At 35.8% G+C, this 26,247-nt stretch overlaps 1 protein-coding gene across 1 annotated transcript in view; it reads left to right on the top strand.

Moving 5' to 3' along the window:
- Window positions 1–26,247, top strand: part of ERC2 (ELKS/RAB6-interacting/CAST family member 2) — a gene marked incomplete at both ends in the record, with an annotated part of 332,401 nt that overhangs the window by 18,796 nt on the left and 287,358 nt on the right. The window lies entirely within an intron of this gene.

Here is a 26,247-nt window from a genome sequence, read left to right as displayed (position 1 = left end):
TTCTGAACAGTTACCTTTAAAAATGTTCTTAATGTGATGACAGGAACATTTCTTTTTACACATGTAGTTAAGCAGTTAATTTTTTTGTGAAGAAGATTGTGTTATATTTTAGATGCATGCCTAAAATGGAATTTACTATACCCTGAGACTACTTATATCATTCTTACTGTGCACAGAAGTTGGTGACACAAATGTGCTTATGTTTGAGGAGAAATATTGCTGTTATGAATGCATGTAAGTTGAGATGAGGGTTATGATTTAAAAATATGAATAAAACTATAAATGTTTTCTATAAAATAAGTTAAAAAACTGTGAACATTATTTTTGGTAATTTTAAATATCTTTAATTGTTGCTTGCACTTTGGTAAAGGAAAAAATACAGTGTAATAGTCAAGTAACTTCTGAGTAAATCTGGAGTATGAATGTAATCTTGATACTAAAAATGTTAAGAAAGCAGGATTATATGAAGCCCCTTGCTTTTCATTCCTTGAACTGGAATGAGACTTTTTTCACACAAAGCCACTGTTTGTATAAGTAATATATTTTGATATAACTTCTCTTGAGATAGAGAAGAACGTTAATTTTAAAATCAGTTTGTCCGAGCTGGTGCTTTGTAGGGAGACAGCGGAAAATGCCTGGGGAAGTTGGCAACAGATCTCACTAACTTTAGCTATTGAATTTGTGCTGTGAAACTCTTTTAAAGTCTTGCAAAATTCCCTCCTAAAGGAAAACATAAATTTTGAAGAGATTCAATACTTACTTTATATCCTTTAACCTCTGAGTCATGAAAATGTAGCAGTGTAGTAACCAGGAAGAAGGAAGTAGCTAATTGATTACATTTTAAATGTTAGTGGTGACTTGTTCACTTGCTGTCAAAATAATACTGAGGAAATTGTGACCCAGTTCCCCTTTTATCAATAAAAATGAAAACTTTCTGGAAAATGAGCTGTGGAAGACCTGAGTTTCTATTTATAGATTTCTCTTCAAAAGCTTTTCTATTGGGCATTCTGAATCATCCTATAAAGGAATTTTGTGGGACTTTGTATTTTCTGCCTAAAGATATATAAAGGTGAACTCTGTTTCTTTTTATGCAAAGAACTTTGCATGCTTTATTATATGCGAAAATGCTGATGGCATATATGGAAAACTTATTCTTTGTCAAAGTCCACTTCCTAAATAGTCTACTGCAAACTGTATGTTTTACCCCTATCAAGATATAAAGTATGATATGATATCACATCAGTGTTATGTTAGTTGAATCAATGAATATCTTAAAAAATCCTTTTCCTCATGGAAATGTGATTGTAGTCTCTCAACAGGTACCTAAACCCTTTTCTGATGAGAAATTAATTTCTTGTAATATACATCTAGTGGTTACGCAAGAGCGGGGAAAAAAATTAAATAGTGCCTCACAAGTTAGGGATGGAATTGTTTATTAATTTATGGTGCTTGCGTTATGCTGTAAAATGTGTTTAATAATATATTGGTCCAAGAGGAAACTACTCAGGCTCAATGGTAGCAAAGTGGCTGGAGAGTTAAATGAGCCTTTAGCTTCTACTTCACAGTCTGTGATCTAATTCATAGATTCAGCTTTCTCTGCAACAAAATTGAAATGGAGCATTTTCAACTTCCGGTGCCAATTTTCAGCATGCCAAATCTAACTACCTTCAGTCCTTCTCTTTCCAGCAAAATTACCGTCTGCTTCCCAAAGAATTGAAAAGGGTTGGCATTTCAATGTTAGCACTGCATTATTTTTAAGGAATGTTTTATTTATTGAACAAAGTGATAGTCAGATTTGCCAATCAATGCCCTATTGTGTGGTGTGATCTAAAGCCCATAGGAAAAGACAGCTGCTAAGAAGTACTTAGATGTTCTTGGACAGATTAGAGAAAAAAATACTTTTGGCAAGTTAAGGTTTTTTGGTTGGTTGTTTTTTGGTTATGTTATGTTTATTGTTGTCTTGTTGCGATGACAAGGTCATCATCTTCCACTATTAGAGTCACAATAGACTGTTACTAGTTGCTTCTCTATATAGTTTCTCTTTTGCCTAGGCTGTTCTGTATGCATGTAGATGTAAATATGCAAAAATAAATTGGTCTCTCAGTTTATGCTTGTGCTCAAACTGTTGTCTTCTGTCTGATTACTGTCTATTTGTTGCTCTGTCTCCACTTCCATCTTGCTTCCCCAGGTGCCTCTTTCTAGGTCACACTCTCTTCCACACCTGCCATGTTATTTCCCCCTAGGCTTATTATTTCTCAGTGAGCTCTTTTTGTATGTGTTTCTGTATATCCTTTCAGTGTTGCTTCTGTCTTTAAGTCCACCCTGTAGTTAATAGTGCATATTTATTTTTCCAATCTCAACTGCCAGCTAATGATGTTTTTCCAGTTTTCAGTTCCTTAATGCTTTTTTCTCAGTGCTTTCTTCCAGCTCTCTTGTCATGCTTTTTGCCTCACAGATGTTTTAGCACAGTTTTTGTGCCAGAGGTTGCCTGTATAGTTGGAGAATATATCTCAGTAGAGATCTGAATATGTATTAGGATTTCCCTAAATAAGTTATAAGTATTGTTCCTGTTGGTGTCATCTTCTTTCCCTGCCATCACTTTCCTTGTGAAATAAAGTGTAGGAGTGTTTGCAAAAACAAGCTTCTAGAAGTTAAGGAGTGTGAAGTATTTGATAATAAGACTTCTGGTCTCTTGTCTTAGTTTTGGTTTAGGCAACTTAATATTTTACTAGACATGTGTAGGAGGGAGGGAAGAATATCTTTGTTGCGGTTTTGGCTATAATAGACTTCATCTTCTTCATAGTAACTAGTATGGGGCTGTGTTTTGGAATTGTGTTCAAAACAGTGTTGATAATGTGATGCTTTTGTTATTGCTGAGCAGGGCTTATGTTGAGTAATGGGCCTCTTCTGGCTCTCATAGCATCCCTTTAGCGAGTAGGCTGGGGATGCACAAGGAGTTGGGAGGGGGCACAGCCAGGACAGCTGCCCCCAGCTGATCAAAGGGTTATTCTGAACCATATGAGGTCATGCTCAGCATATAAAGCTGGGGGAAGGACAGGGGAGATACGTTTAGAGTGATGGCATTTGTCTTGTGTGATGAAGCCCTGCTTATGAGGAGATGGCTGAATGCTTGCCTGCTGATGGGAAATGATGAATTAATTCCTTGGTTTGCTTTGCTTGAGTACACAGCTTTTGCTTTACCTATTCAACTATCACTGGTCTCAACCCACGAGTTTTCTTACTTTTCAATTTGGTCCCTTATCCCACTGGGGTGGGAGTGAGTGGCTGTGTGGTGCTTTGCTGCTGGCTGGGGTTAAACCATGACAATCATGTTCGTGGAATGATGGCAGAGGTAAGCTGTAAGCTGCTTCATGTGAAATTCAGAAATAATTATTGTAAAGCAATATAAATATGTTTCTGAATGTTGAGAGAAATAATGGCAGGAGAAAGGGAGAATATGAAACAGATGTTATTGTGCATTTGTTTTCTATAATAAAGCCATGGAGCATGCAATAATAATTCTATTATTCATAAGGAAATTTTATTTATTGTTGCATTTCTTTCCTCCGATTAATTCAGAGGAACTATGTCAAAGCCTTTGCACAGTGTATGCTGTATTATAACAATTGATGAAGAGTTTTTTTGCTCCTTTTTTTTTTTTTTATGTGTGCTTTTTGACAGTCGGGAAGGGTCTCAAATGGGTCTCAAATGCCCGGATGAGCTGTAATATTATTTCAACAAGAAGGGATGTGCTTCTACTTGCAGGGCTTGTGGCCAAATGTATGGGTATCCCAGGCTATATAGGTGTTGTCGGGGAAATAATGTGTTTTAGAAGACCTGTATGGTTGTTATGCACTGGGAAGTGGATATGCTTGCAAAGGTTTCTGTGGCCATTTCTGGCACTTAAGACCTTCACTTATTTAATGCTCATATTGTAATCGCATGTGAATATCCCAATGTGCAAAGTGTGTCTTGAAGCATGTTCAATGTTTAGCTTGGTAGCAAAGATTGCAACATGTTGCAGAGATTTTTCTTTTACATCAGAGTGAGTAATCTGTTAATGTGGGACAGTAGGACCTGGCTTTGATATTTTATGAACCATGTGATTATTTTTTTTAGTGTCTTATTTTTTGTGAATAAATTAAGATTGGCATTAGAACTGAGAAGGGGACAAGTCTGTTATCTGTTGATGCTGCTCTTATAGCTACTTTATGTAGTGCTGTAGAAGCAACAGCAACTACAGGTGTTTTTTGAGGTCATGGAATTCAGTTAAAGAATTGCTTTTCCTGGCCTTTATTCTAGTTCGCTGAAATCTTATTTTTAATAAGGGCATAAAACCTTATCCAAACTGACAAAATTTAATACCTATCAGAGATATATTCTTCATGTTGCTAGCACCACAGTTTATTTCTGTAAAAGTTCCCATTTCCTGCTATAGCAATGAGATTAGAGTAAAATTCAACTTTGAATTTTTGAACACAGGACGTTTAAATGATAGTCTTGCTCTAGGTGTTCTGCAATACCTCCAGATCAGAGGCAATTTTTACAAAAAGTGAGCAAAAGGGAGTTAAGATTCAGTAAATGCTCTTTTCTGTTAAGCAGAGTCAAAGCTTCTGTATTGAATAGACTAAAATGTGAGCCTTTGATACGTATGTGTTGATAGATAAAAAGGAGGCTATTATAGCAACCTCCTTAGGAGCTACAAGAGATCTGAATTTTGTTGTGCTTAAGAGATTTTCCTTATGTACTTTAATTATACGCGCTCACACACACAATATAGTCTGTGGCTGCTGTGCTGATTGGCACAGTAAAATAAAGAAAAAACAGGCATTTCCCCTTCCATCCCCCCCTCCCCCCCCATGTTGCTTCTGGTCCACTTTAAGATCTGCTGAGATTTCTGCTCAGAACCTTGCTTTATGTTGTGTTCATGAGCTTTTTGATCTGCACTGTGAGACTAAAGGACTTCAGAAGCCACATATAGAGGTGGTGATGTTTTCCACTGCCTACTAGTTCCTGTGTTAGCTAACAATGAGTTGGGAGCCCATGGTTTTGCGATTTCATCGAAGGTTACTGGTATTCCATTTACTTAGTTGCTTACCTAGCAAGTAACATATTGAGGTCTATTATCTAGGAAAGATAAGAGAAACCTGTTTTTTGTTCTGTGTGTTTTTTTTTTTAGTGGTTTCCTGGTTTTGTTTGGTGCTTTTTTGTTTTTCTTTAAAAAACCTGTTAACTGATATTGCTCTGGGATTATATTTCAAGTGAGGATTGTTCTGCCATCTAGGAATGCAGTCTTTCTACCCAGTTGAGCAGAATAATTTTATTTCTGAAATATTTGAAGATATTTTATTTCAAATAATCCTGTTTTAATGAATAACAAATGGGAAGAATCCTATTTTGAGTGGGTTCCTGAGATTTCACAGGTCTCCTATCAGTCTCCCTAGCTCATTTCTGAGAAGTTTAGATAATGTTCTCCATTTACAGACAGAAAGGCTCCTGACTCTTTTATTTAAGAACCATTATTTTGGGTTTAGTAATGACAAGTTGATGTTTCATTTCATGTGATGAAGTGGTCAGGAGCAGTATGAAGGAAAAATACAGTTTTTCTGTGCCTGAAAAACCTATGGCACATGCTTACTTTTGCAGTTAAAGCTAATATTTTCCTACTGTTAAACTATTTTCTCTTTGGGTGTATTTATGAAAAGCTGCTGCTTCCATGAACAGTGTGATTGAAAGCCTTGTGGTGCCTTCTGTTCTTTACACTCTTCTTCCAGCCATAATCTAATCCAGGAGGTGGGTGAATAGATGGAAAAAATTTAAATCATGTCCAGTCTTGCAGGTCTTATTCAGGAAAAATCACTATGAAAAAGATGTAATAAATGGGCCAGTGTAAGAATTTTTCATTGTTGTTACCATGCTGGTGTAGTCTTTAGTAGGAAATGTGTGAAAAAACTTTGATAGGATTAAATTTCATGTTCATTTTAATAAGTTAGGAAAATAACTTATTAAGGAAATTAATTTGTATTTCATTATTAAGATGTTCTGTTGTTTGCCACCTATGGAAATACATGAATAATGTTGTTGACTTATTGTAAAATTAGCTTAGTATAGTTGCAATTATAAAGTGCAATTAAATGCATATGGAGCTTGTGCAGTTTTAACATTGAGTTAGGAAATCTGCCTGCAGTGTTGGCTTCAAAATAACATGCAAATAACTTAATTCATTTGGAAACGTATAAATTAGTCCGAAGTGTTAGAGTACTATACAAAGATGTAGTGGATATACTTTTGATAAACAGAGAAGGCAGGTGTGCTGTGGTGTTTAAAGAAATGTAGCATGTTGCACTTTCAGTAAAAGACTTGCAATATAGGCTTCAAAAAGGAAATAATTTGTTTGCATTCAAATGTTGCAAAGAGATTTCAATAAAAACTGAGGTTTGCTTTAGAGTAGTTGGGTAAAACAGTTTAGGTCTCAGTTGAAATAAAGGATTATTAGAGACTTGTTACAGAGTAGTCCCAAGAAAATATCGTGTGCTGGTTTTATATGTGTTATTTTGTAATCTGGAGTGTTCTGTGGGTCAGGTGTCATCTTTGCAGCCTTTTAATCATTCGTGGTTGTACCTGGGTACCTCAGAGTACCTGCAGGAGGCTGGACTATTAGAGTGCAGAAAGAAGTTTTGGGGTTATAATAGATTTTTCTACTCAAATGTCAGTTTGCACACTTAGTACAGTTAAAGCTGATAAAAAACTTAAAAATTGGCAAAACGGAATGACAAACAAGCTAGAGAACATTAGTGACAGTTACATTTTGCAGCTCATCCATGTTCTGAATTTTCTGCCAGTTCATATTCTCTTCATGTGAAAAAGGGTATGGTAGAACTGGAGAAGGAAGGCTGGAAAGGAAGGCTTAACAAAAATATTGAAAGTCTACAAGGACTGGAAAAGGGTTATGTGATAGAAATCTGAAAGAGTTTGAGCAGCATAAAAGAAAATGCGTGAAAAATAACTGATATTACCCAAAATGAGAATTGATAAATACCAGATGAAGGTAGTGTGGTCAGAATTTTGGCTCCCACAAATTCAAAAAGTTATTAGAGAGATTTCTAAAGGTCTTTCATTGGCTGTTAAGTACATAGATTCTCAGTCTGGATTTAGAACTCCTGGAGCTGAAGACTACTGGAAACTGCAGCCCTCTTTACTTATCCCTGTTATACTCTTCCCTGGATGGGCTGGTGTTTTTGTACCGGATCCAACCATCTTGCAGTGTTTGACTTCAGCCTTTCTTTTGAAGCATGGCAAGAAAAAGTAGGTTCAAAGACTCACCTTTTTTTTTATATGCAAGACACTTTCTCCCTAAATCATGCAATCCCAATCATTTCTGTAACTGCTTAGAAAATGAAAGCTCTTATATTGTATTTGAACTGTGTTTAAGCTGTGGGTATCCCTCTCTGCAAGTTTAGAAGATGAATCACTTTGTGGACTGTTTTCCAAACCCCTCTCAACAGAGGGATCGTAGTTGTAAATAACGTAAGGTCATCGATGAATGGTGACATCTTCTCAGTCTATATATCAACCTGTGTTCCAGATATTCTTTCATCCTGGTTCTCTCAACCAGGGATTCTGACTCCAAATCAAGACGAAAAGTGCCAGGAGGACATGGTTCTGTCTGGAATCGTGCACACAGTGAAACTAAATTAATTGTCAGCAAACTTGTAGCAGATACCTTTGTTCATAGGCAGTTTGTGTTACTTCATAAAAACTGTTCAAACATGAAAAAATTTTGAACTCTAAGCAAGAGCTGCCCTGTCAAATACATGCTTAATATAAAAACTGGCAAGGATATTTTAAGAGACAATGCATTTGGGTTTAATAAAGATTACATTTTACTAGACAAAAATGTTGAGGTATGCCAGCGGTCGTGATTATTCTGACCTCTATATACAAAACTTTAAGTGGGTACCAGCTATCTCAGAAAGCACTTAAAATCCAAGGCACCAGATATAAATTACCAGAAATTATTCAGCTTTAACATAGAAGTTTGAATTCAGAATGTAATGTGCTGTTCAGAAGAAGGAAGAGTAAGAGCCAGCAAACTCATTGATGTTCTGAACAGTCTAACTAGCTTAAGCTATTGTGGAAATTTGCATAACTTTTTCTGGAAAAAAAATAATACTGGTGAGTGAAAGCATGCTGTATTTGGATAATATCTATTGCTAGCTAGAGTGCATTCATTTATTTATTGAATGGTTTTATCCAATACTTGCAATGAGTCAGCCTTCAGGACCAGAAAAAATGTATCTCTCCATCAGTAACAATATAGACTTCTGGTATTTTATTTCATGAAATTGAGTTTTGACACAATAAGAACTACAATCATGCTTGCTACTGTAGGTAAGCATGTAATTACCAAACTTTTGTCACTGGGATAACTTTCATCATGGTTTCACTTTGAACAAATGTAAAAAAAATGTTTTAGCATACAAGAATACATAAATGAAGTTGTAAAGTAACTGAGATGTCTACCCAAGTGAAAAATTATCAATTTATAAAAACTGTAGCATTTTCTTTCAAGATAGTATGAGGAAAAAAAGATGAGGAAAAGGTTCTACAGGAGAAAATATTAATGTAAATTCTATTTGTATATAAAAGTAACTTAAAATGTAGTTAAGCATTTGATTTTTCTTCTTTTTCTGATACACCAGGAGTTGCTTTCTGCTTGGTTCTTTTTCATGGTAGTTAAAAATAAATGATCCAGCTGTTGAAGACTTACCACTGGGCAGGTGAATAATTGGTGTTACTTGCCAATGAGGTCAGAATATTTTGCATTTCATTATTCCTGGAATTTATCTTCTATGGTCCAGCTTGATTAAACCTCTTGTGGAACTGGAGAAAAAGAAGCAATGATCTTAAAGCGAGAAAAATGTTATTGTCTAATTAGAGTTTAGGACTATGCAAATTTAGCTTCTTCCTGCCTTCCTCCCCTCTCCTGCCACTGTCTCCCCTCCTCCCTCAGGCACCTGCTTGTGCTAAAGAGCTCTTTGCAGTCCAAGACCCCTAAAGTGATGACAGCATCTGCAGTTGTCGTTTCCAAAGGAATTTTTTGACCGGTGGGCTCTGTGGGTATCCTCCTACCATTTTGCTTCAGAAGTAACTTTGTTCCCCCTATGCAAGTGCAAGTAATCTGACCAGACTATGCTAACATATAGAAAGCTTCCAGGATTTAAGTGAGCTAAGAGGTGAAAAGGAATGAGTCTGAATCGTGTACATGTTACATTTTACTGCAGGAAATAAAATTTTTATATATACATATATGTATACAAGGAAAAGGTGCGTTTTTTGGAATAGGCAGCGATTATCTTTCAAAGTTACCAGTAATAAGTGGTCGAGATTTTTTAGAATTTTGCTTTGTCTGTAAGTATTCACAGTGATGAATTATTTTGGAACACAGAGGAAAACGGAATGGTTATTGACGTTATCAGACCTACGTATTAGATTCTTATTGAATACAGATAGCACTTAATCTGGATTTCTATGTACTCTGTTTATCAAAGGGAGAAAAATCCTCTCTAAAAAGAATAGGCTTTACTTAAGTTTTAGCAGTGGAAATGGCAGAGTGCTATTTTAAGGTATGCTTTTCTATAAAGGCTTTTTTCATATTCTGAGTGTTTCAGAGCACAAGTGGCTTAGATTTTTTTTCTTGTAGCAGAAAAAACTCAGTATCTAGGACTGAACTTGTGCTCCCAGTATGACTGGGAATATTACAGAGAAGATCTATGTGACAGCTGAATCATGGTAGCTGCTCAAGGTGTTTCAATAAGATGACAGCTTGGAGAGGAAAAAAGCCAACCTAAAAGTGTACCTTTGACATGACTTGAACAGATTGAATGTGCTGGTGTTTTTTTGGCCAGGGGTGATACCAAATGGTAAATTGTTCCATTGAAATTCTAGATTCTTGAATCGTGAGTAAAGTTATTTGCTCTTTGGTTCACTTCTGCAGACATCAATAAGACCACTATGTCATCCTTGTGAGTAAAATTAGAGTTTTAAAGCTATAATCTTTCTTGTCTTGGGGTTGTTTGCTTTGTTAATAGAATAAGGGAAATTTATGATAATACAGAGGAACTGAAGCAGGAAGAGAAATAAAAAAATGGGATTGTAGAATTATATCCTGTTTTGTCTGAGATTAAATGGCAAAATACTTGTGAAACTGGCTTGAGACTTGACAAAAGTCAGTGCTCCACTGGCCACCTCTGTTCTTTTCTGTGATCATTCAACATCTCTCTACTGGATACAGAAATGGATCATATGAAAAAAAAGCCTGCAATGCAGCTTTCACTGCCATAGTTCTGGCAGGTGTTCCTATTAGAGATAAAAGTTAGTGTAACATGTTCTAAGCTCCATTTTATTCTCACTTTCAGGAATTCCACTCTCCCCTGAACTCTGATCATGCTTTTTGATGCCTAATCTTTTTCTTCTCTGTGTCTTTGAACACAGTGTCTGGCTGTTCTGGTTTTTTTGCACCTGTTCCTCTTTGGCTGAGAGTTCCATGCCATAAGCAGCATCGTTCCTGAAGGAACGATGAGTTCCTTAATTAACTCATTTTTTGTAGAAAAAACTTGTAATAAATGTGTATAGGATGAATTCCTATTGTTACTAGCTACTTTATCTCCCCCCTGTAGAGTAAATCGGAAATAAGTAATTAGCCTGTTATCATTAATCCATTTACTGGTTTCAGCAGCAACTTGATCTACAGGCTGCAATTACAAATGTCTACTCTAAAGCACGAAAGAACAGCATTATGTTTAATGTTGGCTTCTCTGTACATTTCTAATAGAACATGCCAGTTGATTGGAATAATACTGTTTAGTTAACCAACTCTTCTGTTGTCTCTCACATTATAAATATAGGGCTATAAAGCTTGCCTTTTTTGCCTGATAGAATTCTGACTGTAAAGAGACTTAGACAATATTTACAGAATTAAACCAGACTTTTTTGGTTTTGTTTTGCTATAGTGACTGATACAAGTTCTCACTTATGGCTAATTGCACCCTCTGGAACTTCATTTAGAAGGGCATTCAGGTCCCAAGTGGCATAGAGGTATAATTCAGAGAATTCTAGTGCAGATTTTACACCTCGAGTAGTATCTATGTTACTGTACATTTCCTTGAAGGTGATGTAAATGCAGGTATAGTTTGACAGAGAAGGCATAGTGGAAATTATAGGAGCTGTGGCATAGTGTAGAGCAAGTCCCCTGGGATATATCTTTGCTGCTACTGGTTATCTTATCTGTGCAACATCAGAATGGGACCTCTTCCAATTCTCAGTGTGTTTACATGGCCCTAAATTAGAGAACTATAATTCAACATTTTATTACTTCTGGTAGTAGTTCAGTTATTTGAACTATTCAACTGTCACTAGGATCATGGTGTGAAAATAACACCTTGGTGATTGTTACATTCATTAGAGAAAGAATTTCAAATGAAGGGTTTGGAACCAGCTTTTCAGGATTTGATGGGAGAACAGTAAGGACTGCTGATAGTGATAACTGGGCTAAAAGAAGACATTAAAAAGATTATTTTGAAATATGGGAAAAAAGACTCGTGCATCATGGCTTTATCATTGCTTTTAACACTTTCTTCAGTGGTAAGGTGGAGGGGGAATTGGAAGGGAAGCTCTCATGACTTCAGCAGAATTCAAATGGGTTAGCACCCAAGATCAACAAATAACAGCTAAAGCAAAACAGAATGATGTTTTTTCTCCCTTAGTCATATCCCATAACCTTTATAGAGAAATTACCCTTGATTATTTTAATTTGTATTTTCTATAGTGTCTTTACCCATTTATTGTTTAAGTAAAAGGATGTTTTTCCCTAGAATTCTCATAAAATTCTAGTCTTGAATCAGAATTGATGTCTGACATCAGAATAATTTATTTACAATAATTAAGAAATACAAGAACCTGAATGAAGTGCAGTACTGACCCTATGTAGTCTGGCTTCTGAGAGACTGACTGCAGCAATGTGGGAGTTCTAAATTTGCTAGTTTATTTTAGTTTTTATGAAAGTCAGGGTAAAAATTATGATCAGTACTGTGAAACAGCAAACACTGTAATCCTTCAAAGGAAGAAAAATACTTTTGCTTTCCTTGAGAAGCATTTTGTATGGGCACACCTGTCTCACTAAATAACGATTGCTAATAGAGTCTTTGAACACATGCAGAGCAGAAGCATTAAATGTGGGATATCTTTGCGACACCACAAAGAAAACTTAATAAAGGATCATAAAGCTTTGTTTGCATCAGATATTCTAATGAAAGTTGCTACGTTAGCTGCAGTCATAAAGTTTAATTCACTTCTATATAGTTATTTTTATTTTAGAAGTTAAAAGTATGTGTAGCACAGAGAAGATCCTGTTTCTCTGATGTTTATAATTGTTGCTTGATGTTTTGCTTTCAACCTAATGATCTCTGTGGAGTTTCTCTCTCTAAAGGTTAAACTCTGAGAAAGGCATGATTTTAATTCCCCAAACTGGAATATTCTTATGTGTGTATGGTGGATCCCTGCAAAGCAATGGTAATGCACCCCATCATGTTGGGCCTTTGTAAAAGTGCTTTTAGTGATGTTTATTTCAATACTGAATAATAAGTCACTTTGTCCATCACAGTGTGGAAGACCTTTAGAGGCACTGGGGAGCATTATGCAGTATGTTTTGCCTATCAGAGTTGATGTTTGTTGTACATGTAAATTGCTTCAGAAATGTCTATAAGGGATTTTAAAAGGATCCTATTGTATTGGAAAATAGTTTATCATGCTGATTTTTGTTTTATACTTATTTTTACTAGTCAACATGTCTGTGTGTACTTGGAAGTAATAGCCCAGCTACACATAGTAACGTGGATGTTCAAGATTTTGCTACTGTAAGTTCTACTGCAAGTACAGTGTTATCTGGGAAATGATAGAGGAAAATTGTAATTGAAAAGGTATTGAGCAAAGCAAACCAGATGAAAGGGTGACAACTTGTTGCAAACGTGTAGGAGAATCTAGAGAATAGGTGAATGAGAAGGGAGGAAGCGGACGTAGATTGGAAGAAAACAGAAAGCTGTGAATCCTGTTCATATGGTTAATATGCTCCATCCCTTGTGTGCTGCTCAAGTAAGATGATTCCATTATAAAAATGTACCTGAGCACAAATTAAAAACTAGAAAGATATAAGGTTACATAATTCCCTAAAAAGTTGAAAGAGCTCATACATTTTATTAAATTATTGGCAGAAGCTGACATTAGCCTAGCAGGATGCATGGAGTGTTTTGCCTGACATGAGTATTGATTCTGCACTCACCTCTTTTAGACAGCGTAGAACAAATCCTCTATGCTCATACACTGCAGACACTGGGGATTAAGGGAGGATGTGTTGAAGGAGATGTTCATTCTGATCACAAATCTGTACTTCCAACTGCAATGAGTTTGCATTATATAGCCAACAGATGTGTAAACATGTGATGTGGGGAAAAAACCCACCCTAGTAGTTGAAACTAAATGAGCCTTTTGCGTTCCGAAGTAGGGTAGTTGAAGTGAAATCTGTAGTGGTCATGTGCTTGTGGAGCTTGCATTTCTTTTTATGAATTGCGAGGCTTGGAAGGCAGACCAGATCCTGAAATGACTTTACCTTTTCTTGCCTTAATCATTCTTTTGTTTTGTGTCCAGTTGAGAAGTGGTTGCAGAGCTTTAATAACTATTCTTTCTTAATAGCTGTATAATTGGATTAGTTTTACAGTATGCTTGCTTAAATGAAGTTAGAGAAAATGTATGATACAGTAGACTGGTCTATTGGCAGAAAAGACAATACTGCTAACAACTAAAAATTCAGCACTGTGGAATGCAGCTGGCCCCAAATGATCCTTAGTACCTGTTTGTTTAATTGGAATTGGCAAAGAAAGACTCCCTGGAGGCTTCTGGGCACTCGGTAAGTTAGAATCAGTAGTAAATACTAGGCCAGCATATGGATGTGCTACTATTTTGGCACTGTAGTCATTAAGATTATACTATGTACTTGGAGGAAAAATAATCCACCAACATATAAGAAAAAGAAAAGGTGGTGACAGTAAGCATCATAGTTGTAAACAATCTTCAAGTAGTTTAAAATGGAGTATTTACTGCCTTCAGTTGCTACTCTGTAGTGGTTTAACAGTGGATCTGTAGTATTCAGTGAGAAATTTCTTGCTATTTTGTGGGTTAGTTTGAAATGAGTTAGTAGGAAACTAGGCTGTTGCGTGTTTAAACATGCAGGTACAAAATGTTGCATTTGACTGTCAGTGTTTGCAGGGCAAACAGTGTGATTTAATTGTATTTGGCATTGACTGACCAGTGTTAGTGTAACCAAGGGAATGAAATAATTTCTATCTCAGAAATACTGTGGTTCTGTACAAGAACTTGGAACAAGAGCTAAGGTTAACTTGTTTTATTGTTAAGTGTGAACTCTAAGTTAAGGATTAGTAAATTAGTTTTATGGGAGAAAAAAAACCCCAACACTTCATATGTAGCTTTGGGAAAAAATAGCAGCTAGTTTTTGATTAGTGGTAAGTCAGCCCGTGATTTAGGGTTTTAAGCTTAAGAATTAAAGCGAAGTTCCAGACTAGTAATACTTAGAAAATTGTTCAAATGTCAATCCAGTTTAGGGATTCTGTGGTCTTCATTTAAGGAATCCTCAAGGGGCTACATTGCTAGGTGCTTGGGGTGCTCCATATGAGAGGGGCACTTTCCTACTGGAGTTAATTCAGTTTTGCCTCCCCTTTCCTTTTTAGTGATTGTTCTTTGCATGGCAATCCAGTGTCAGACTCAGGGTTGGATTTCCAGCTTCTACAGATACTTCTGTGCATTGTGTATATACTGAAGAAAAAATGTTTGCATTTTATTTAGTGTTATATATATATATATAAATAAAGTATATATAGACCCATATCTTTATAAGCATGTTTTGTCTGTGTTGTATGTGTGTGTGACCCTCCACCCCCATTTGTTGAATTATGAGGGGAATATTGCACTCTCTTTTAAGAAAATACCTGTCTTAGTCTGTTAATTTTATTTTTTCATACTCATAACTTCTAGTTCTTACATAGTTTCCTTGTTTACTTTAGGAGTGTGGCCAATAGTTTTTCCTCTGTGGTGGTGTGCTGGTTGGTAATTTTCGTCAGGATATGGATTTAGTGCCATCTTGTGGCAAAACGTATTAACTGCAGATTTTTTTAAAGATTGAATGTACTGGATTCGTTTAGGCCATGAATAAGAAAATACTATTAAATTTGGCAAGAATAAATATAGATTTAATTAAGCTTATTGTGAAACCACAGTCTTTCAACTAACGAAAGAATATTTTTGTACTGCATAGATCTTGTGAGCCAAAAATGTTGTCTCCTTGATGAATTCTTCTCTGGTGATCTGTACTTCTTCAGTGACTGGATGAAATGCCTTTCCAGATGGTAGTCTTGCATTGTGATGCTTCATTTTTCTCTGTTGGATCTAACTGAGCACTGTTTTGATTGGAACTACTGAAACCTCTATATTGATTTTTTTTTTTAACTGTCGCAGAACACACAGTCCTAAAGCTCCTTTTCAGATTGTTTCAATGGGAAATGATTATGTGTTATGGTTAATCAACTCAGTGCTATTCCAAGTGGAGAAAAACCTGGAAGCTGAAGAGTGCTCTTTTATGTATTTTTGCCTAATTAAAATATAGCAGGGAGAAGCTGTTGCTTTTTTTATTCCTGGCTTACTAAAAGCTGTGCTTGAAATTGTCTTATGAATAACATGATTTTTCTTGTGTCTGCATTATAAGAATGTAGGTGGAAAATTTCAAAATCAAAAGGTGGAGAGGCTAAGAGGACCCTATGAAATGTTGAGATACCCTGTTCCCATAGCTGTCAGTCATGTCTCATGTGAATGAAGATTTCCTGTATGGAAACCTGAAGCATCATTTCACGTGTGAACTAAACATGTATGCTTGCAATGCAATGCTGAGGTTTTGTTCAGTCTTCTACTTTTCTTACTCTGTATCTGTCAATACAATCTAAAGTAATTACTGGAATCTCTTTTTGACAAATGGACAATCTCTGTCAGGCTAATATTTCTAATATAATTTACATAATCCAGTGTGTTGTGCATTTTTCTTATGTAGCTTCAGCAAGATCTGTACTGTGTCCAGAGAAATTCCTGTCCTCAGATTTGTAGTTCAATGATTTAAATGCAGCTACAATGTTTCTTTTCTTGGGAGGCAGGCTGCAAAACAGGAAGCCCAGTGGAAGCCCAGTCCACACAACTTTTACCTAGTGAAAAGACAGGTTTTATTTTTATTATTTTTAAAGTAATAGAGAGCTTTCTACCAGAAGGACCTGATCAAGGAAGAGATCAAGCAGATAAAGGGAGGGACTGAAGGTCAAATACCACAGCTTTTCCAGTGTTTGAAATGGGACCTTGATTATTCTCTCTACTCTCCTTTTTCAAGTAATTTCTTGAGTCGGTGCCTTAAAAATCCTTTAACATAGCTGAACCTTAGTTTTTAAGAAATAAGAAAATAGTAGGCCTTTTTAGCATCCAGGATCTTTGCTAGGCTATTATTTTGACTGAATCAGCAAGCTCCGGACGCTATAATCTACTCTTCAAAAAGAGAGAGGAAGCTACTTGCCAAATATTTTTTTGGCTTATCAGGCTTTTTTAAATTGGGCTATCAGAAACAATGCAGACTTCCTCTTCATTAATTGAAGTTTGCACAACGGTTCACACTGAGCTGGCATTACTGAATAAAACCTCATGGGTATGCCAGGAAGAAGGCAAATATGACATCCCAGGTTTTCAAACAGGTGCATTACAGCTGCAGATGACCTCAGAAGCAGTAGTTTAGCTCTCTGACAAATGCAAATTTTAACGTGCATACAATCTTATTTTTTCCTTCTAAAAAAAAAAAAAACGTTCCCAGTATATGCTCTTGGCCCTCATTTCTGGGTCCTCTCTGATCACAGTAAATCTATTTCTTCTGAAGTATTGAGTTTTATGGTGTTATCCAGAAGGTTGTTTTTGTAGTGGCCCTGTCCTTCATAGGTGAAGGCTGATGATCTTCTTGCTGTGTATTGGCAGGTACAGCTGAAATGGTTCAGGACATCCCCTATTCCAAGCTGTTGCAGAAGTATTCAAAATCCCAGTATGTCCAGGACCAAATACTGTTTTAGAACTTGAGCCCTTGCGTCAGGGACAACTGAAGCACTCAAGTGCTACTCAAAGGAAGTAAACCTTGGGCTCAAGGCTTTGAGGGATTAGAATTTTTAATGAAAACCATGAAATATATTAGATTTTTCTATGTAGGTATTTGGGTTTGCTGATACCCAGAAATACTTGAAATACCAATATCCTTCAATATTTTCAGAAAGTTTGCTCACTCTTTCTTAGTTTGCATTTCAGAAGCCATAAACAGGAATAATTCTAGCAATAGAGCTGAATCTGTTATTTCCCATTATCTTGCTCAGTTATGCATGATCTTAATTCAGTTATATTCTGGATTGTCATTCATGTTCTAAATACCTTCCTTTGACATTTTTTTGGTGGATCAGTCACGTAGTATTGTCTTTTTGTGTCTTTAATATACAGTCTGTATATTGCAGCAAAGCTGTTTTTTAAGACTTCTATATGTTTTAACAAATAGTTTGTTGGAAGTTATTCAAGATTTTTCTTTTGGAATTGATTTAATGAAAACAGTTGTAATTGTTGGCAATCTAAAACACTTAGTGTTATATTTGCATGGCTCAAAACCAAGTGATTAACCTAAATGAGATTTTCTATTTAAGCAACTGATCCAGGCCTTTGAGAGTCAATAAGCCTGGTTCAAGCAGTCTAAGGCATAGATACGATTAAGTGGTAAAATTCCACAGCAGTGTACTGCTGTTTTTCTTAGGTGAAAATGTTAGAATGGAAACACTAGAAATAATTTACCTTAAAGGATAATAAGAATAATTTTAGTAGTGACTTTGATGAATGAGACACATGAAATAGACCAGACATAATTAAAAGCATTAAGGCCACACTTGTTTGATCTTGCTGGTAGAAAAAATAAAAAGGTTTCTTTCGATTCTGGAACAAGATGTAAAGCAGAGGTGCTGACCGCTTATAATCCTTAATGAACCCGTATGCACTTTCTTAAAGAGGTTTGTTAAAATTTAGTGTGTTGGCTGTGTTCCATGTGATTTACTTGCTTACCATGGGTATGGCACTTTTGATGTTCTGGGCATTAAATAATAATAATAACCCACGAACTATAAATGTTACAAAAGAGGAAGACAGTGTGGTCTTGATAAACTAGAAAAAGATAATGCAAAACCTTGACATTAAATGTCACTAGAAAAAAAACCCTGCTTTGTTAATGGAAACTTGGACTTGGTAGAAATCAGGGAGGTGCTTTTTCTCTGAAATTCCTCCTTTTTTATTAAAATGGAAACAAAATTTCAATCAGTTCTAAACACAGTGCAGTGTTTTGTTAATGAACAATTTGCTCATTGAGTGTTAAGAAAGTTGTTTTTTCCCCACAAAGTTTTAAGAGGTTTATGTTTGTCCACAAGTATCTTCTGCAGATAGAACATACTGAGAATTTACTGCAAATTACTGCCTTTTGAATGTAAGTGGTTATTACTTGAGGTACATTTATGATGATGAATTAAATCTTTTTTGATAGAAAAATTTAACAGCAAAAAAGGCAGCTCCAAAGCCAAGAGCTACCAGAAGTACCCGACAGTGAACCAGCAGAATTTCGAACTTAGTTTTCTGTTTACATAAAAGACTGAGGAGATAACTGGAGATCTTCTGTTTTATGAGCAGAAGAGAGCTATGAATGCTTTGATTTTTTTGCTTGTGGTTTTTCTTTTCATGTTGTATCTCTCTGTTAACAGTGGAGTTTGGGGGTGGGGCTGTTGCAGGGGTGTAATTTTCTTTGTTCTTTGGAAAGGACTTGGGTGCTTTGGACCCTGAGTTCTGCTGTGATGAGCTGAAGCTCTGGGGATTCTGTGATCTCAGTTACTGAGGACAGCTGTAGCATTGCGATTCTGCTTATCTTTGGTAAACCATGGGCAGTCAGAAGATTAATTGAAAGGACTGGTTACATAGAGCCTAGACCACGTGAGCAATCTAGTAAAGGTTCTAAACAGTCTAAAAGCTTCCTTATCAAATCTTCAGTGCTTGAGTCCCATAAAAGAGCGGAAGTGCCCTGTCTTGGGAAGAACTGAGTATCAGAGAAGCTGCAGTCCTTTAGAGGATGGAGGATTTCTCACAGCATATAGTTACTTTATCTGATGAGTTGTGTTTAAATAGGAATGCCTAAGACTTACCTCTGAGTGACCAGGACTTCTAAAACTTGCATTATTCTTATCTGGGAAGCAATTGCTACAGACAGAAATTTCCTGAGGAAAAAAAGCAAAACCTGCTTTTCTTAAGCTAACATTGATTTCCTTGTTAAAATGTATTTTGCTTTTTCTCTCCAGTAAGTTGTAAAATGTATCTTGAAACGAGTTCTTCCAGATGTGTTCAGATTGGTGAAAATCTGTGTTACAGGTGATTTTTCAGTCCATTAAAATACTATTTGGAGATTCTGGCTTTGCTCAGCCCTAAAAACACAGTAGCAGCCTTTTTCTAAAGGGATTGGGGTGGGGGGGGAAGCAGGCTCCAGTGTTGTCATAATAGAATAATTTGACTGTTTAAAAGTGACAACAGTACCAGTAATGTTTACCTAAATATCAAGCCTTGTATTTTGATATGATACCAATGGCTTACATGTTGTAATACAGTGTGTTAGTAACTAAAGAACTTGATATGGGCATTGTTTTGAACTTGTATCTTTGCACATTTCTCCTCTCAAGGCTTGCTTTAACTTTTCTAAAAGTCCCCTTTTGTCTTGGCCTTCTTGTTCTTATGGTTAGAAGCTACAAGATTTGGCCCATGAGTATTAAAGTGATTTTTATCAATAGGAGAAAACATGTAGATTAATTCAAATTATCTAGGTTAAAGGAATTGATGAAGTAGGTTGTACCGAATTTTTGCTTTTGAGATACTATGTTGTGCAAGGTGCACCAAACTGAATTCCTCTTAGTAAGTGTGGGCTGAGGTAAAATGTACCCTTTCTCTACAGAGATATGACTGTGTTCTGACTGTAGTTAAAGCTAGAAAATCTTAATTAAATAAATTCTCAACAAATAGTATTCCACTAGCTTGTTGTGGGGTGGGGAGAGGCAAGGTGAATTTGAAATCCCTGAAATGAGATGGAATACCACAGAAGGCGTTGGCTATGCTGGAGAAATGTGGTGGAAGAAAGAAGGGAAGGTTTATAGGTGTAGATATTGAAGACATACAATTAGTTTTTTCTACCTCAAAATACTCCAAATTAACAAATGAAGTGCAGTGCTTTAGAGATGGATTTGTGGTACTGTAAGTTTCTACGATGAAGAAATACTATGTGACAGAATGACAAACTGTATCTGTGATAGCAGGCCTGCTTAGGGCAAATGGCAAAGCAAATAAATGAAAAATGACACCTCTCATCCCACAGCAATCCAGGGAATTGGGAAAGAAATATATTTACAGATTGTGTCTTAAGAATTAGGTGCCGAACTGCTATGAAACTTGCGATACTAAAGCATTTACCCTGCAGCTATCCCTCTGTTATGAATGGAGATACGTTTTCATATGATAACCTCAAATTTTAGGCAATAGTTTGTTTTTCCTGTTTTACTTGTTTTTCACCAAAATATCTGTGAGATTTACCCAAAGAAGCTGACTGAATAGTAATGAAATCTGTTAGTTTGGATCAAATACAATGTCTGTATTAAGAAATACAGATTTAAATGTACATGACAAGGTTCCTTATTTAACTTGCTAAGCACAGTGTTAAGAGTAAGCTTTATCAAATTTGACAAGGCACCACATTTAAAACAAGGAAAGAAAAATTAAGCTGCTAAACAAGATTGCTCCCATTTCAAATACATGGTTGTATCAGCAAACAGTGTGATTCAGTGGTCTTAGGTCTGTTGCACCTGCAGAACTTTTGATGCTGAAAATGCATCGTGTGTGTGGTCTGAATCTCCAGTGATGCCTCAGAAATTACGTCTGTCTTCTTTCATGTCTTTGTCAGCCCTGTGTTATTCAAGCAAAGTTCTTGTCAACTGATCTTTAGTGATGTTGTGTGGATGCCAGAATTTTAAATTACATTAGACAGATGACCAAATAATTGGGAGAATCCATTTCTTGAGTTTATGCTGATGAAGAAAATACCTTGAAGTCCCTTTTTTTTCTGACAGAAGAAAAGAAAGATTTAGATGTTTGTTTGTAATGTTAATAACAAATATTTCCAAGTCTAATCCTCCTGTTTCTTCAATAGTCTAACTAAAATTAAAATACCAATTGCTGTAGTTGAATTTCATAAGAAAGCTCTTTTTATCATAAGTTTGACACTGTCAAGAGACAAGACTGTATTAACTAATGCAGCTCTAAGTTCTATGGTTATATCCCAAGACACAGGGCATTTTAGTGCGTTCTATTCCTTTCACTGCATGAACCATGGAGATAATGTGGTTGTGCAAGGCTGCTTATTAAAATATCACATTAAGAAGTTACCTGCAGAGACTGCTTAAAAGAATTCATAGTTTGAAGAAAAAATTCAGAAAAATACTATGTTTGACCCTGTATTTTCAAAGGCTATAACACATCATAAAAACTAACAAAATTCTTTGTCACTTATGTGCATTAATAAAAGAGACAAAAGAAAGAGTATATTCCTGTGTTCAGTTTGGTTTGATTTCCAGCTTATTGAAAGTTTTTGTCATGAATATATCCTGATGTGCTCCTAGGTATTTCCATAGCTCCAGCTGCCTGGCAGTGCAGCCTTACCTCACATTCTTTTCTGCAGTGTGTGTGGAGACCTGTTGTCTGATTTGCTCTCTTTCCTGGACTAATTTTTCCCTCTAAATTGGCAAGGTTTTGTTGTCAGTTGATTTTTTTTTTTTTTTTTTAAATTTGTCAGATTGTTTGACCATCACATTATATGGAAGTTCTGGCATTGAGAGGATGGAGACTGTTACCACAGTAGTTACTGCTTCTCAGTTGTTGTAAAGCCAGGTTATAGGGTCCCAGAAGGCAAGGCTAATACACTTTTCCTTGTGTTTGGAGTGGAACAAAACAGGAGGAGCAGGAGCTAAAAATGGAACCATGAGAGATAGGAGTTAGAAGTAAATGAAAAGACAGTGAGGGGTGAGAGGAAGGATTAAGGTATTAGGAGTGGAAAAAAACATTGCAGTCCAATAAAGTAACTATAGTTCTTTTTAGATAAAGCACCAACAGAAATCATCTTGGATGGATATAGAACTAACAGTTTGAAATATACTGGATGATCTTGCCATCACTGCCTTTAACAGTTGTACTGGGTCATTTAGAGCAGAACCTATCATAGAAGAAACACAGAATTTTTCAGAAGCTCTGGAGTGCAAATTTGAGTGATTACTGTCTGAGGAATTAGATTGTTAAATTATGACTACATTACAAGTTGTTTGTAGTTTTCTGTATATGGATGGGTGTATATTTTAAAATCCATTACTTGATGAAAGCTTAAGACCACTTTCTGCCACCAAAACCTTCAGTTTGGCTTTCCCAGTCAGACAGCTATAGATATTATTTATTTCTTTCTTGGCCTTACATGAGGTTTGTTATTTCCTTCCATGTTTGTAGCATGCAATTTTTTTTTTTTTTAATATGGCAGGACCCTGTATTCATCAACATGTTCTTTGCTTTTGGTGCCAGGGTGATGGGGAAAGTATGAGAAGCTGTGTAGTTCTGTAGGTAGACTAACAATTTTAAATCAGCGAGTCTGCTTTGTGATTTCCTTTTCCTCCACTGTTCACCATCTATCTAAGGCTTTGGGATGCTCTGGAAGTGCTTATGTGCTCTGGCTCAAGGAATACAGTGGCAGGACAGTTCTCTGCAGGCAGTTCCTTTGGGAATATGAAGTTGGCACAGATTAGAGGAACCTCCTTGTGTTGAATGTGAATTGGAATCCAGGAAGGGGGGCCTTCATTTATCTTGCTGTCATAGTTTTGTTTCAATTTATGGGGGAAAACTTTGAAAAACTGCACTATGCTTAATTCAGGGAAAGATTAATGGAACCTCCTGTGTAGTTCCATGGATTGCTTCTAGGAGTTGGGCTACAGAAAAAAAGTAAATAGTTCTTTCAGAACTTTTCCACTATTACCAAGAAATTGGCATGGAAATATTTCTGGTCAACTTGTCTGTTTTTAATAGACATTATGAAAAATATGATAGATACTGCATGTTTTTTTAAATACCACAAAGTTCTATGTCTGTGTAATGACAGCAGTGTGACAGATATTCACAGCACTCCCACATTCCTCCCCCACTGAAATTAATTATACAATTTCGTTCCACCCTCACAACATTTGCTCTTTCCTTTTCTTAGCTAGCTGCAGATACAAAAATCTGTGCCAGCACAAGTCTAAATCTGGTCCATCATGTTCAAAGAGCCTTCTAAGCCTTGGAGGTATACAAAAATGGATTCTCTTATGTCAGAGTAGCAGTAGTCTGCCACAGTTGAGGCTGTTAGTTTTAACATAAATATTGAGAAGCAGCCACAACTATTGTGCTCAGTGAGACACATGGTTATGGGTAGAACCTAAGAACACCATAAATAGCCAGTCTCATAATTATGCCATCTTCCAGTATAAAGGAAGTAGTTCCATTTATTTTAAGGACAATTGCGGTTTGAGTTCTGATTTCTGATTATTTGTGTGTCAACCCAACAATTGCAGCTTTTACAGCTTGCATTCAGAAGGGTTGGATGTTATCAATGTGTGTGTTCAGTTTGCTTAAACATTGAAAATATTTTAGAACTGAATTGCCCTTTATTTAGCCTAAAGCCTTAAAGGCATTTGGTGTACAGAGACCGCTTCACTTTTAGGAAACATTTATTTGTACATAGCTTTTAGTATCAAATAATAAATAATACTATGTAATTTAACACTAGGAAGATCTATCTTAATTATTCAGATTGGAGAAAGCAATTCTCTTTTGATGGTTTCTAGATTACAGGTAGTTGCTGAGTAATGCTGTTGATCAGTAGTGAAATAATTTTTGGAAGCCAAGCATTTAATTTACTGGACTTATGCAAAGTGGTTTTTGTGTTACTTGGGTCATTCTTTTGAAGAATGTACAGATATAAGGTTCATTCTTCACATTAATGCTGTGGGGCAGGAACTGTGGCTGATGGCTGATACGGACGCCAACTTGAAAATTAACTGAAAGAGAATTCTCTTTGTATAATAATAAATGAAATTTTATTAAATCACAAGTAAGCATTTTACTTAGGAAAACTTTATCTCCATTAAAAAAATTAAATTTAAGAAGAATAATAGCATGAAAAAGTTAAAATTTGAAAAACAAAAGAGGAATGCTGCTTCAATTCTTGGGAGCTTTTGAGAAGTGCTGTGTGCCAAGCTTGATGTAAAGTTGTGGATGGTTTAAATGGATACAAATATATTTTTCTATAATGACTCATTTGAAAACTTCAAATAAGCTCTAACCAAGCCTTCCTTCCAGAACAGGAAAAGCAAGTAAATATGTGTCAGGTCAGTTATATGATTCCAAATCTGAAGTTACAATTTAGGAAAACAGCTTCATTTTATATAGGATTGAATGATTTTTTAATATAAACTTTATTTTTATTCAATTTTTTTTTCTCATTTGCAGTGGTTTCATGTTTTCCTTTGAAGCCATTGAATAAAAATGTGTTTTTATAAATGGAAGCTGTAAGTCTCATGCATAATTGCGTTTGGTCAGAGGCTGGGATTTAAGAGCCATCCTCCTACTGCCCCCAACAACTAACAGCAACAAAACCTTAACAGAAAAAATGCTGTTCCTTCAGCTTCAAACCAGAAACTTGTATTATAAGTTCTTAAACACTTCAAAAAAAACCCGTTTCTTACTGATTGTGCCATTGAAACAAACTATTGAGTGTAATTTTAAGTGCAGCGTCATTAGCTGGAGTGTTCTCAAAGATGAGAATGAAGATATTCTAATGGATTTTTGAGGTCCGTCTCATTTCTTTTTCTGAGAGTTTACTTTGTTAAAAAAGTGAAATGATATTTTTACCTGTGCCATTGCCTTGTTCTCTTGTATAAAGGAAACTTGCAATCTCTTCAGTAAAAACTGAATAATTTTTAATTGAGCAATTTCAAGCATTTATTCTCCCCAGACGTTCAGCATTACAAAGCTACAAAGAATTAGAGAATACACTAAGTCTGTATTCTCTAATGCAAGTTGTCGTGTAGTTTGGAATCATCACAAAACCACATTATTGGCTGGTTAAGGTAATCTAAAAAAATTATGTCTCTGATTTAACGTAGTGAAACAGCATTTCAAAATAAATGGTTTTGATTCTCTTTGCTTTGCAGCATCTGTCCCTTTTTGTTGTTGCCTTTCTATATCTTTGATAATTTGCTCATTTAAAATAATTGAATATTTCTGTACTATTTGAAAAATTAGGTTTGATTTATGCACTGAATTTCAGTGCTAAAGCTGTCAGTCTTGGAGCTGTGAACTGTATAATAGATTTAAAGTGGGAAAATTACTACATCTGGAGAAGTGTTAAGTTTTTGGGGAGCTTTTAAGTTCATATAAATAAAAAGATGATGAGATCAAGAAAACATAGCAGAGCTATAAATGAGTAGCCTACGTTGTATACTCTTAACTGAGGGCCTCAGATATTTAATAATAGAATAGATTCAAACTATTTAACTACACAGAGTTTTCACTGGCAATATTTTTTCCATTTAAAATAACTGCTAAAAGGCATTATTTTGCAAGGTTATTTTCTTAAGGTTTTGCTTTTTCATGTAATTTAAATTACTGTCACAAACAAGCACCTCTAGAAGTAATAGTGCCAAACACGAATGTGGTAGCAAATGAAATGAAAAAGCAGAAGCGTCCCGTACTGCGCTGATGTGGTTGTGTGGGTGGCTTTCTGTGCGATATGGTTTTTCTGTGTACACTGGGGTCTTTGGTCTGTTTTTGTTGTTTGGGTATTTTTGTGTTTTGTTTTTGTGTGATGTGAAGTTGCAGAATATCGATGCAAAAAAAAAAAAAAAAAAAAAGTCCAATGCCATGCATTACAGTCCTCTTAATTCCTGGAATTAAAAGTGTTGTGGTACAGACCTTGTGGCT

This window comes from Gallinula chloropus, assembly GCF_964237585.1.
Source record: "Gallinula chloropus genome assembly, chromosome: 12".
Classification (NCBI taxonomy): domain Eukaryota; kingdom Metazoa; phylum Chordata; class Aves; order Gruiformes; family Rallidae; genus Gallinula; species Gallinula chloropus.
This window is presented reverse-complemented; position numbering and strand designations above follow the sequence as displayed.